The sequence below is a fragment of the Parus major genome, chromosome 12 (assembly GCF_001522545.3).
Source record: "Parus major isolate Abel chromosome 12, Parus_major1.1, whole genome shotgun sequence".
NCBI lineage: Eukaryota > Metazoa > Chordata > Aves > Passeriformes > Paridae > Parus > Parus major.
In genome coordinates this window covers 18,857,298-18,871,041 of record NC_031781.1, presented here as the reverse complement: position 1 = coordinate 18,871,041, position 13,744 = coordinate 18,857,298, and the positions used below count along the sequence as shown (strand labels likewise).

At 48.2% G+C, this 13,744-nt stretch overlaps 1 long non-coding RNA gene across 1 annotated transcript in view; it reads left to right on the top strand.

The window, feature by feature from the left end:
* The first annotated feature begins 6,111 nt into the window (after positions 1-6,111).
* Positions 6,112-13,744, top strand: part of LOC107210173 — a 63,742-nt gene continuing 56,109 nt past the window's right edge. The window contains exon 1 of the long non-coding RNA XR_001523865.1: positions 6,112-6,179. This is a non-coding gene — a long non-coding RNA (uncharacterized LOC107210173). The remainder of the gene's footprint in view (positions 6,180-13,744) is intronic.

The window sequence follows — 13,744 nt, the reverse complement described above, 5'->3', positions numbered from 1 at the left end:
TTCAGAATTGCCTGCATGTGCTGGATTTATTCAGAAAGGTACCAGCACAGCACAAATTACCCACGAGCAACTGTGGAAGCCAATGACCAATTACCTCAATAACTGGCTATTTGCATAATGCACTCCCAATTATGCATGCGGGTGGAATAACTGCATGCACAAGTGCTGCGAGTGATTGCAGGTGCAGCACTGGGGCTGTGCTCGTGTGTGCAGGGGCTGCACAAACATCTGGGTGTGAGCAGCAGCCACAGCAGCACCGCAGGGCTGCTCCAGAGCCAGCATTTCAGGCTTTGTTTTGCCCTGGGAAGATCCTCCCCCGTGGATCACTGCTGGAATTGTGTGTGTGTTCCATGAGAAAAGGCTGTTGTGGGTCACCCTTCCTGGCAGGGACAATGTGGAGGCAGATGGGAACATCTGGATGGTTTCATGTAGGGAATCCTATAATAAGGAGCTAAAATAACACCCAGCAGTGTTTCTAAAGCAGGTCAGTCATTTCACACACTATTCCATCTCACTTCTCTTATGTATTATTAATTGGGAAGCTTTTGCTTGTGGTTGATGTATCTTTCCCCAAATGATCTGTCGTGTGAATGTTTCATTAGGAGGGACTCTAATCCCATTTCATCACTTTGCAAGGAACCCCCCAAAGCTTCTTAGAAAGCCAAAGCTCCTTAAAGACAATTGAGGAGTTTCATTGGGAGCACATAAATTGTGTTTATTGCAAGAGCAAATGTGATAACAGAGCTCCTGTGCACCCCAGTCCTGTCGCGTGCTGATGGCTGAACAGCCATGGAAACATTTCTTTGCTCCTGCAGACACCAGAAGTGATGCCCTGTCTCCAGCCCAGCCCCTGCTGCTGTTCCCAGCCCTCCTGGAGCAGAGGTGCTGCACACACAGCTCTCACAGGTGTGGGCTTAACTCGGCTTCAGAGCTGGATTTACAAATCCTTCTGAGAGTTCTTGCTTCCCACCCCCTCAGCTGCTGCCTCCCATATGCCCAGCTCAAAGAGCAGCTCCTGGCCCTCTTTTCTCACCCTTAGCTCTCCACTGGATTTTGACCATGTCAATGAATTCAATGTTTCTTTTTAGGTATTTTTTTTTTCCTGTGTCTGGTTTGTTGAAACCTTCTTAGTGTGAAATTAACTTGGGAATTCCTGGACCTGATGAGGACTTGAGCTGACATCTGTAGCTCTACAGATCTGCTCTGTAGAGAGAAATCCCTAATTGAGTGTTCCTTAGGCAAACTAAGATCTTTTTAACTCCGTGTTTCTGCGCATTAACATTGGATTTTCCATCTCAATGGTTGTGGTTTGAGGATTGTTTCCTGATTTGGTGTGAAATAAATGAATTTCCTCTGCAGTATGTAAACTTATGTATTTAATATCTTGACTGCATGCTTGCTGCATGGTGACATGTTTAAGAAACCAAACACACCAAGCCCATCCTTTATTGCCTTCTACTCTGAGACCAAGGGCTGTGCTCAGGAAAGAGCAGCGTGAAGGTCAAAGGTTTGTGCTCAGGAAAAAGCAGCATGAAGGTGGAGCAGGTAAAGCACTGCTTTGTCCTTCCCACGTGTGGGGAAGGATCAGAGGCTGCTGTAAATCCATTTTACTCAGAGAATCAGTGATGTGCAACAAAAATCTTGTGCTCACGGTCAATGGGTACAATGGGAATTTGGAGACTTGTATGTGTTAATGAATATATTGTGTGTGTATTGGGGGGCAGGACTCTTCTGTAGCAGGTACAGGGATAAATCTGTTTTAACAGAAGTAATTTTAATTGTGAGCTTGTCCCCTGTGTGGGTGGGTGGGTGACAGCTCCTGGAGCTCCCTGGGCTGGGGTGGGCACACAGGGAGCTGTCACAGGAGGGACCTGGAGCTTTCCCTCTGGAGTTCCAAGTCAGGAGGTGCTGATTCAGTCCTTGGGTTTGTCACTCACTGGGCTGAGCTGGGAAACTGCTCCTGCTCTGGGAAATGAGGGTTCCCAGGCTTTGCTTTTCCCTCTCTCACCTGCTGTGGATGCAGCCCCTCAGTGCCCACTGCCCCCGTGGCCCTTCTCCCTGGGAGGAAGCACAGCCACTGCTCTGAGAGCTCTATTTCACATGGCACAGCCTGAACTGGAGCTCCATTAATACAAAGATAAACAGAATTTAAATTCAGTTTGACCTTCTGTGGCAGCTGTGACAAAGAGTGGCATGTTTGAAGGCTGGATACAATTATTTGGAATTGCTAAACACCACACTTCAATCAGGACCTTTAGCTGGCACCGAGGCCAGAGGAGGGCCCTGATTTTAACTTCTGAACTGCAGATCACCCCGTTGGAAAGAGACTTCAGAAGCCATTATAATCACAGGGAATGTTTGAAAGTGTGTGGAAGCTATAAGCAAAATATTTATTTTACACACTTGTCTGCATTTAAGCCATAAATCTGTCTACTATGAGAGTGTTTTACTGGTGTAGAGAAGACAAGTAAGCTGAGATCATAGCAGACATGTCCTATAAGGCTTTACTGAAAATCATTGCTTTTTAATCCCTTTATCCCTGTTATTTCCTACCACTGTGAAAATCCAGCAGCAGGGAAAGCTGGCACAGTGTAGGACAGATGCATAATGTGTAATGCTAAGCAGGCAAAAATCCCTCTGTTTGTCTAATGCTCCAAACACATTAGAAATGTCAATGTTAGTGCTGGGTGTCCTACATAAACACAAATAAATTATCAATACTCAGCTGAGTATCACAAACCTCGCTGGATGTGGTGTCTTGATATGAGTAATCTTCTAATTAGTCAGAGGAAAATGTCCCTGCTCATGGCAGGGGGTTGGAGAGAGGTGATCTGAAAGGTCCAACCCAAACCATTCCCATGGAAATTAAAATCACCTGGAAAAGCTGTGCTGGATTGTTCCTGTGAAGAGCAGGTGCCACAGGAGTGGTGGCATAAATCTGAATTGTGTACTTCAGGTGGACAACACCTGATCTCACACCTGGGATTTTCTCATTTTCCTCACGTTGTTCTTTCCCTGGGTGAACACTGGGAACCTGCTTGGAGAGTAGGGAATGTCCCGAGGGCATCTGGAATGTTCTGGAGCACCAGCTGAGCTGCTCCCTCCCTGGCTGGAAGAGAGGGAGCCCTGGGAGCTGGGCACTTGTTTGGTCCAGAAGGGTGAGGATGGATGGGGTGGAAGAGCTCGAGGAGGGCTGTGGCAGCAGCAGTGACAGCGAGGCACTGCCATGCTCCTGGCCTTTGGGGGAAATCAGGGTTTGTAGGAATTTTCTCCTCCTTGCACGTGGATTTTGAGAGGGAATGTTTGAAGATGCACTCAGCAGTCAATGCAGTGCTGTGTGTGTGAGAGATCTGTGTGAGCAGCAGCAACAGTTTCCTCCCAAAGGGAATCTCAGAGCCTGAGGCTCTTCACTGCCTTAGGGTGGCATTCGGGGCACCCCAAGCCTTTGGGTTATCGAGTGCTGAACCAGAAAGATCAGAAATTGTTTGTTTCTCTCTTGTCCAGAGCAGCAGTGGCTGCTCCATCCTGGCAGTGCCCAAGGCCAGGCTGGACATGGGGAGCACCTGGGACAGTGGGAGGTGTCCCTGCCATGGCTGGGGGCACTGGGGGGGATTTGGGGTCCTCCCAGTCCAACCATTCTGGGATTTCATGATTCTGCGAGTGTCCTGCTCTCCATTGCATCTCCAATGCAATCCATTGCACTGATGGGCTCTTCTGACAGGCTGAGTGCAGCTCAGTTCTGTTGGAAACAGAGGTTTTATTGTCCAGGCAGCAGAAGTGCAACAGGGCTTTGCCCCTGGAGCGGGACAGGCTGGTGCCTGCACGCCCTCCCCATCCATCCCCCTGCTCCCAGCACTCCTCTCTCGCCAGCCAAGGTTATTAAACTGCTATTTATACAGTTCAGGCTGCAAATTGGAGCTAATTAACATGTGCACAACCTCTTCCCCGTGTTATTGACCATGGAGGACAAAGCCTTTGAGCTGCCTCTTCCTCTCTCGCCCTGCAAATGCTCCGTGTGATTTCCTGGCAGCTCTGCCAGGCTGGAGCACAGCTCTTCCAAAAGGGCAGCTGCAGGGACACAACCCCAACTGGATAAATTAGAATTTATCTGATCTTTTAATCTAGGGCAAGAGAACATATGGAGCCTTGTGGCAGAGTCAATTTAAGATTTTGACAACAAAAATATGGGTTCTTTCAGCCATAATAATTTAAAACAATGGTTCATTTTTGTGCTGCTCCTTCCAGTAGAAACTGTGAGAGACTGACAGGTTCTGGGGCTGTTCTCATCCCACTTTAAAGGCCTGGGCCTTAGGAAATGACTTTGTACCCAACCAAAAAACAGATTTCCAATTATTTTACTAAATAAATACAAGTATTCTGTAAAAGCAGCTGCCACTCTTAGAAGGTATTTTTCCATGAGGTAAAGTCAATCAAAGGGAATGTGCTGCTTTCAGATAATGTTCCAGGAATGGGTGCAGAGAGCAGAGCTGTGATGCTGAATCCTGGAGGAGAGGAGCCCTTGGAGCCCCCACCTGCTCTGACAGCCCCAGCTCCCCTCTGCCCTGGCTGTCCACAGCTTCCTGCAGCCCCTCCAGCTCCTGCTCCGCTCCAAGCTTTGTTGAGGGTTTATTTTTTTATTCCAAGGGACAGAGACACTTCACAGTCCATCAGTGATGGTTATGCTGCGTTTCAGCATCGCACCGTCCCCATTCCTGGCAGAGGCTGGTGTTGGATCATGGAAAGGTTTGGGTTGGGAGGAACCTCAAAAACCATCTCATTCCACCCCCTGCCGTGGGCAGGGACACCTTCCACGGTGCTGGGTGGCTCCAAGGCCTGCCCAACCTGGCCTTGGACACTTCCAGGGATGGAGCAGCTTCCCTGGGCACCTGGCCTAAGGAGAACTAAGAGCAGAAAATGTATTTCACCAGCTCCAGAGGTTTGTGGCAGGGCTGAGAGCTGAACCCAGGGATTTTGAGTTACCAATCTAAGTCTGGCTGCCCAGCCAACCCTGGGAGTCATTAAAATACATGTAAAGGTTTTTATGTGCAGGATGGAGCCGTGGCCTCGTGCTGTTGATGCTGGTGGGGGTGGCTGAGCAGAGCTGCCTCCCCCTGGCCTCCTGCCTGGGGCTTCCTGATGGAATCTCCGAGCCCAGAGGAGGCTGCTGCTGGCCAAGGAGCCTCAGTCTTTGTGTGCTGGGCCATGGGGGTGGCTGTCCTTCATCCCAGCAGGGTCACCGAGCACCCACAATCAGGTGCTCGTCAAAATCCTACACCAAACCCCTCTGGTCTGACCTGGAAATTAATTAGTCATTATTAATGACTTCCTCCACTCAAGGAAGCCAACAGGAGACCTGGCTGAAGGTGAGGAATGCCAGAGCACAGGGCAAGGTGAAACCCAACAGGATGGTAAAATATCAGTGAGTTTCCTGTGTACTTTAAAGCATTTACTAGAACTTAACAGAACATTATCCCTCGCTGAGGAATGATGAGATGGCTGCAAGAGCAGCTCCTATACACCCTGCTCCTATAAAATTGGGTTGGTTTCATATATACTAAATTTTAAAGGCCTTTTAGACTTATGGATTTATTAAAGGAAAAAAAAAAAGGTTTATTCTTGATGTCTCGAGCACATTATTGCAGTAACCTCAGTGCTGGACCACGGCTTTGGCACAACACACACATCCATAATGAGGGACTGCCTGTTCTAGGCAGGTTTTATTACAACAGAAAGTGCACAAGTATATTAGGAAGAAAGGGGGAAAACAGAGTAGTCTATTTTTTGGCAAGGCCTTGTATTATAGATCTCATTTCTCTGGTTGCAGCTGCCTTTAGGCACCCATTTCAGCGAGCTGCTCTGTTCTGCTTAGCTGTAGATGCTTCCCAAATTTCCTCTTTGGTGAAACAGGCATTTGTGCAGGTTCCCCATAAAAATGACTGATTTGGGTTTTACCAGGAGCTCTGGCACTTCTCCACCCCAGGAAAGAATCGCGTTTATACAGATGTTTATCGAGATAGGAATAGTGAAACAAACATTTTCCATGGCCATGGGAATCCTCTGTCTTCCCCCAAACAAGCCTCCCTGGGCAGGAATTTCAGCCATTCCGGGATGAAAGCCTCCTGAAAGGAATCTCTTTCCCTGTGGGACTGCCCAGCTTTCAGCCCTGCTTCTGGGGGAAGGTAAGAGAGCTCTGTTTTCATTTACTATTTATGAGATGTGCGTTCCTATTGCCAAGTGACCACAGGATTCGGTGCTTTTAAGAATCTGCAAATGAGATGAAGCTCATTATTTTTTAATGTGAAAGGGATTATTGCAATGGGAGTGCAGGGATGTGTAACCTCAGAGATGGCTCTTGCTGGGGGATAGATTTGGAGGCTTTTGCTTTAGGAAGCCAATAAAGAACACAGAGTATTTCCCAGGCATTCTGCTCAGAGTCTAAAAGCAGTATTTATTAGGAATAACACTAAAGAGGACCTTTTTTTCTTTTAATTGCAGACTGGGACTTGTAGGAAATTGCCCTCCTCGTGTGTGCATTTTACTGTTCAGTGTTGAGAGAAATGCAGGGGCACGTTTCCAAAATAAATCCTTTTCTTAATAAGCAAAAATTCCTCATTATCCATTCCTGCCCCCACACATCAGAGCTGATCCCAGGGTCCTGAGGTACAAATGCAGCTTTTCCCTCAGATTTCTGGGCTCCAGGGGTGCCCCCAGCCCTCCCTGCAGGTCACACACAGGATTTATGCATGACCTGAGTATTTTCCAGACGTGTCTGTGTGAGACAGAGCTGTCAACAGGTGGAGGAGAGGGCACCCGAATTAACAACGTGTCGAGGCAGCTCAAGCTATGACAGAAAAGAGTAAATTTAAAGGAAATATCAGAACTTTGCTGCGTGTAGGAAGGATCAAGGGGCACTGAGCAACTGCTGAGAGCATTTTGGAGGCCTGGGGGTCACATCCCTGCTCCCCCAGTGGCCTGGGGGTCACATCCTTGCTCCCCCAGCAGCCTGGGGGTCACATCCCTGCTCCCCCAGCAGCCTGGGGGTCACATCCCTGCTCCCCCAGCAGCCTGGGGGTCACATCCCTGCTCCCCCAGCAGCCTGGGATGTGCAGGGAGCAGGCACAGGGCACTGCCCAGCACAGCCACTGCTGCCTGTCCAGGGCAGCTTTTAGCAGAATATCCCTGAGGATTTGCTGACCAGCTGCCAGGGAACACGCACTTGCAGTCCTTAGGTGCCTTTTAAGACCCCAGACTAATTTCCTTCCCCGTGTTCCTGCTCTCCTGAGCTCATGCTCCACAAACGCAGTAATTGCAGGCATTTGTTTTGAGCCACACAAGCCTGAGCTCCAGAACAAGTTTTATTTACTGCAATTATATCTGGCAGGTAATTTCTAGTAAACCCAGGGAAATGATTAACCTCCCACTAAATTCATGAACAGAAAAATAGGGCAAATTGATCAAATAAGCTGTTTCCTACATAATAAAAAAAATATTACAAATATAACATCCTGGAACAGAAATAGCTCTGATGAAACCATAAAGACAAGCAGGAACCTGCTAGAGGCATCTGTGCAGGGTTTTTAAATGGGGATTCATTTCTAGTTTATCTCCTGACCATGAATTATTATTATTTTCCCCACTGCTGATGGTGGAGCTGCTTCAGCTCTGCCCATACCCTGTGTCACACATGAGTGACTTATGTCGCCTAAAGAATCACAGGCAAAGGTATTAGCAAAAGGGGCTTTAATTTAAATTTGTCAGAGTGTGATTGAGCAAAGTTTGATGGCAAGTTTTACTCTATTCATTCCTGCATGGATGAATTCTGCAAAGGAAAATGGAGTTAGAATTGATTTTAAGTGATTTACACAGAGACTAAAGTGCCAAAAGGCTCAGGGAGACCCTCCTGTCAAGTCATGAGGTGCAGAGTGGAATTTCTTTCTCATTTGCATTTGGATAAGAGGATAAGACATCCTGGGACATGAGAGGATCTATTTGCACAGGTTACAGAACGCTGGCAGCATTTTTGATTTCCACAGCAATACCTGTCTGCATTTCCTCCTCAGGAGTGTTTGGAAACCCCTGGGGCAGGGGCTGAAGGAGCTGCCACAGGGCTGGGGGCCCTTGGACAATAGAGTCCAGAATTCCCATTTTTCAGCTCCAAGCACTGCTGTGTGAGCTGGTGTCACCCCATTATCCACCTCCATCGGGGGCTTTATCCCAGCCTGGCTCGGGAAGCGCGGCAGCAAGCGGGAAATGAGGAAGGGCTGCTTATCACTCAGGAAAAGGATCTTCTCAGACTCATCCCTGGTGCTCCCCAGGCTCCAGACAGAGAATAATGTCACTCTGAAGCCCAGATTTTCCTCCTCCTTTGGTGTGATGGAAAGCAGAGGTGACAGAGCTGGAGCTGATCCATCGTGTGGCACCTCTGTCCTCCCCGTGCACGCTGGCCAGGCTGGCACAGTGCCATCTTCTGCTTGTCTGGAGGTGGGGAAAACCAGGAGATGTGTCATTTGGGGAGGGCTTTTCCCGTTCTCCAGGGCTGCTGGACACCTGCCACCGCCCCTGGGGCTCTGGGAAGGTAAAACAGCCCTCTTGGATTTCCAAGGGAACTGATCCTCTTGGACTGGGAACGCTCCTGGCACAACACTGGGCTGACAACATTGCTGTCAGGAGCTGAGGTGCTCCTTCCTGGGAGCTGGGATACATTGGGTTTGAAGTTGCACTGCAGAAGTTAAGGTTGGGTATCAGGGAAAAGATCTTCACTGAAAGAGGGGTTGAGCATTGGAATATAATATATTTATATTATATTGGAATATAATATTGGGCTGCACAGGGCAGTGCTGGAGTCACCTCACTGGAAGTGTTCAAAAAGCAGATGCAGCACTTTGAGATGTGGTGTGAAGGATGGATTTGATGATCTTGAAGGTCCTTCTCATCTTAATGATTCTGTGGCCTTGGGTGATAAATACCACGCTGAAGGAAGCTTCACAACCTCCACCTTAAATCTGTATTTTATGACTTTTAGGTGCATTCCCTACTTCCCAGTATTTCCACATCCTACAGAGTTGTATTATTTGTATCTCCTCCCTCTCTTCCAGGCTCCATCCTTTTGAATGCTTGACCAAATTCATGATGAAATAAATTCTGTGTATATTGCTAAAGTTTATTCTGCTGTTGAAACATTGCACAGAAATCTTTTGTCTGTCATGAAACTTCAGAGAAATCTCTGCTTCTTTTAAAATAACCTTTGAAATGTTTTTCATCCAAACGAGTGAAATAGCAAGAATAATAGATGTTGTAGGATTTGTAGCCACTGTAGTTTCCTGCTTCTCCAAATGCTTTTGGAAATGCTGATTGATTTGTAACAAAGCTTGAAATGTCACCAGGAGGAATGAATGAAAAATACACTGCTCTAATGTATGTTGAAGTTGAAATTGGCTCAAAGTTTTAACCTTTAGAGGTGCTTTTTTCCTTTTCTTCCCTTTTTTAACTTTTCACTGCAGTCAAGGAGTTGGAAAGATAACCAGGAACAAAATGCACATAGAGGAAATGAATAAATTATGCTCTTATTTTTGGCACATTTACAAGAGAGACATTTTAAACCTCCACTTCAGTGACAAAAGAAAGGATTGCTCTACTTAAAATAAAGCCTGTTCCCTCTGGTGCAGAGGGGTGCTGTGCTGGGAAGGTCTGATCCCCGGCCTGGCTCAGTTCTGAGAGGGGGAAAAAGCCCTGACTGTGCCCACAAACAGCCCCAGAGCCTGCAGAAAGGGGCTCTGCTGGGGCTGCCCTGGGCAGGAGGGACAGGATGGGATCTCTCCTGCCTTGGTCAGGGGTGGGAAGGTGCTGGGAGAGCAGGAGCCACGTCCTGGCAGTGTTTCCTGCCCAGCTGGGTTTGTTGGTTCAACTGGCAGTGTCTCAGTGAGCTGGGGCTGTGCTTGGGCAGCAATAATAAAAAGGCTTTGCCTGCTCTAGAATTTGCAGTAATTGGAATTGCAGAATGAGGTAAACATGGTTTGAAAGCCATCCAATTTCAGAGCCAGCAAGATGACCCTTCAGGGACACCGAGGCTGCTCCGGGGCCACCAGCTCCTCTGTGTTTTGTCCCCGTTCTCACTGGTGGTGCTCCAGGTCTCACAGTGCTCAGCCTTTGTCACTCAGGTTAGAAATGGCTGGTGCTTTCCAGGCTTTGCTGCTTTTCTTTTTCCTGATGAATTTCCTCTCTGTTGTATAAAACACAGAACAAAAGCCTGGGGACCTGTCTCACTGCAGCCAGTCTGTGCTGGAAGAGGTGCAGCAGCTGGAGCAGCAGTGCTGGCAGGATGTGACTCCTTGGGCCTCACTCTCCCCATCCTCCTCCTCAGTCACCCTGATATTTGGGCAGATTTAAAGGCAGGCAGGAGCTGAGCAGTGAGTGGGACCTGAGTGCATTTTGTTGTCCCTGAGAACCAGCGAGGTGGCTCATCCTCCCTGCCCCGACAGGACCTGTGGGGTTCCAGCTCAGTGCTGCAGCAGAATGGCACAGAACTGCTGACAAATGTGGTGTTCCAGCTTTTGCCCAGGATTTTGTGGGTGGAAACCAAGGCCCTTTTCTTCCTCCAGTTCGCTCTCCCCCTGTACCAAGAGCTGTTCCTGTGGGGATGCTGTGAGGAAGGATGAGAGGCAAGAGGTACTGAGCAAAACTAGGTAACTTCAGCAATAAAAACTGCAGGTTCTCAACTTCCAGTTCATTCCAGTATCCTGAAACTGGCTGCCCCACTGGAGATGGAGCAAGCCAAGCTGATGCCGTGGTGTGTCTGTGAGGTCAGGAGGGAGCTGCATTGCAAATGAATGAAATGAATCCTGGAGCAGTAATTACAGGGCTCTCTCACCTTGTTCCTACCTTTTTTTTCTTAGCAGAAAAAGGCTCAGGATGAATCCACCTATCTCATTTCAGCCTCATGATGTGTTTGTTCAACATAAAGAAATCGATGTTGAACTAAAATTTTGTGGGGAAGGAGAAGGTCCATGGGGATTACATTCCTGTTCGGTGCAATTTCATGTTTTACTGCTGCATAGCCTGGCTGGTTAATAAGGTCTCCTTGAATGGGAGTTTGTATTATTGCTGTGCTGGGATGTGAAAATCAATCCCTGTGAATTTATTGGTGTCCACGTGCTCTCTTTGCCGTCCTTGTAATTGGGGCTGTCGTTGATTGACAGCAGCCAGTAACCAAAAACAGTTTTGTAATTCTTATCCCCATCAAACACCAAGGGCAGGGAGTGTCCTTGTGCCTCTTCTCCAGAGCTTGGATCATTCCACAGATTACTGGGATGAAGAAACTTGTCTGGAATGGAGGGAAAGCAGCTGGGACAGCAATGGAAGGGCTGTGCCTTGGGCTGAGACACCAGGGATAAAACCCAAATCCGGATAAAACCCAAATCCGTCCCTTTGGGTTGATAAAATCCTTTCTCCCCGGATCTAACATGAGCCCACTGAAGCACCTGGCAGGAATTCTTCCTCTTTGTGTTGGGATAATGGGCAGCTAATGATAGTTTTGTACAAAGGGTGATAAGGAGAGGAAAATTTGCATCCTTTGGAAGCGGCACATCCAGTCCCTGGATTCCTGTCTGAGCTTTTTATCTGATCTGGAGAAGGAAAAGATGACTTCAGAGAAATCTGAGTGTGATAATCTTCTGGGAAGTCTGAGTGAGGCAGAAGCAGCCTGCTGGAAGGGGATCAGTGCTGGGCTTCCCAGACGTGTTGGCTGAGGGATTTTGGGGAGCTCCTCCATCGGGCACCGGGCTGGCTCCAGGAGGGCTCCATCCTCCCCAGCTTCAAACCCCGAGACAAGTCAGCTATGGCACTTGATTGTCTTTAGCTGCCAGCATCTGATGGAAAAGGTTTGATTACCGAATGTGAACTGGGAATAATTTAGTTAGGGCACCAAAACTAATAGCATTTACAGGAATTTACAAAATGTAAGTCTGAGATAAAACCTCCACCTTTTTTCTTGTAAGAAACACTTGCTACAGGTTTGACCTACAGGAACCCAGTTCAGTTTGTGGTGCTGATGAAAAACAAATTTGCCTTTACCTGCATACATTAAATTTCTCTTCCCTTGGCTGATAATCCTCTGCATGTTGGCATCCTGACTGCTCTAAAGATTTTTGAATTAATGTTGAAATTATTCATTTGGGTGGTAGGAGCATCTGTTCCAGTGTTATATCCGTGTCTGGTATTTCTTCATTATATATGGGATGATGCACTAGAAAGGCACTTGAGATGCAGGTTATAAAAATACCACAAAAGCAGGGAAGGCATTTATTGAAGAGTGCTCTGTGAATTTGGATGCATTTCATTTAGGAACAGTCACACACAGGTGGGTGATGTTTAGTCTTGGGGCCACAGGGATTAATTTGGGGATGTCTGCAGAGGGAGCAGTTGCTGCTAGCTGGCTCTGGCATGGATGTGGGCCAGGGAATCACAGCTGTGGCCAGTGGGATTTGGGGTCAGAATGGGGGCCTGGGGGTCACAGGGCTGGGCTGAGGGAGCCTGGGCAGTCCTGGGGAGGGAGGGCTTGGGCTGGCCTGTGACACTCGGGGCAGTGGTGGCAGCGGGCAGGGACAGGGGAGGTCCCAGGAGGAGATGGAAGGGCTGGACCTGGAGCTCCCAGGAAGGGCTGTGGGACATCACAAGGAGCAGAGCCACCTGTGCTGGCAGGGATGTGCAGCTTGGAGGGGCTGGCTGTGGGTTCAGCCATGCAGGACGAGGGCTGATGGCTGTGTCAGTCCCCTGGGGTGACCCCGGGGGACAACAGGACCAGCACAGCTCCAGGCTTAGGAGCTGTTTCCAGGGCTGACCACAAAACCCTGCAGTTAAGATTAAAGCCATCTCTCCAAAGACAAAAGGCTTATCCTGAGTGTTGTGAGCTGTGAATCACCGGGCTCTGCTGGTCTGGGGTCAGGAATCAGGTTAGGGTTCAAATCAGCATCCTCAGGAACCCATTTTACACTTGATCCTCTCAATCCCTGCTGGGGATGAAAGGCTTATCATTAGTTATCAAATGATAGCAATGGCTCCCTCGGCTGTGTTCAAGCCCAGGTCTGTGCAGATATGAGATGAATTTTCAGAGGAACAAAGTATTCAAGGACTTGATTCATGGGTGGATTTTGGCCTGTGTTTTATAGGTCTTTGAGGAACCACCAAAAAAACATTTTTTCCTGCTCTGTGTTTTGAAGTTTAACCCTGTGGTACAGGAACTGTTGGCAGAAACTCAACTCTGAAGGAAATATGAACCATTTGTCAAGGAAAGGAGCAGCACATATTTTAGCCCTCCAGCCCTGCAGGCTTTCAGATATTACCCAATAAAACAAGCTCACCCACTCCTTCTTCTTGAAACCCCAAACTTAATTTTAAGTCTGTTTTCTCTCTGGAGTTCATCCTGTAACTTTTCTCCTCCTGGAAGACATCCCCAGCCCCGGGGGCTTGGCTGGCTGGGTGATAACCCTGCCCCTATTGCTCCTCTCTGAGTGGAGCCAAGCCCCAAATCCCCACCAGGAACATCCCCACCTCATCCTCATCCTCATCTTCATCCTCATCCTCATCCTCATCTTCATCCTCATCCTCATCTTCATCCTCATCCCCCTCCTCATCCTTATCCTCATCCCCCTCCTCATCCTCATCCTCATCCTCATCCTCATCCTCATCTCATCCTCATCCTCATCCTCATCCTCATCCTCATCCTCATCCTCATCCTCATCCTCATCCT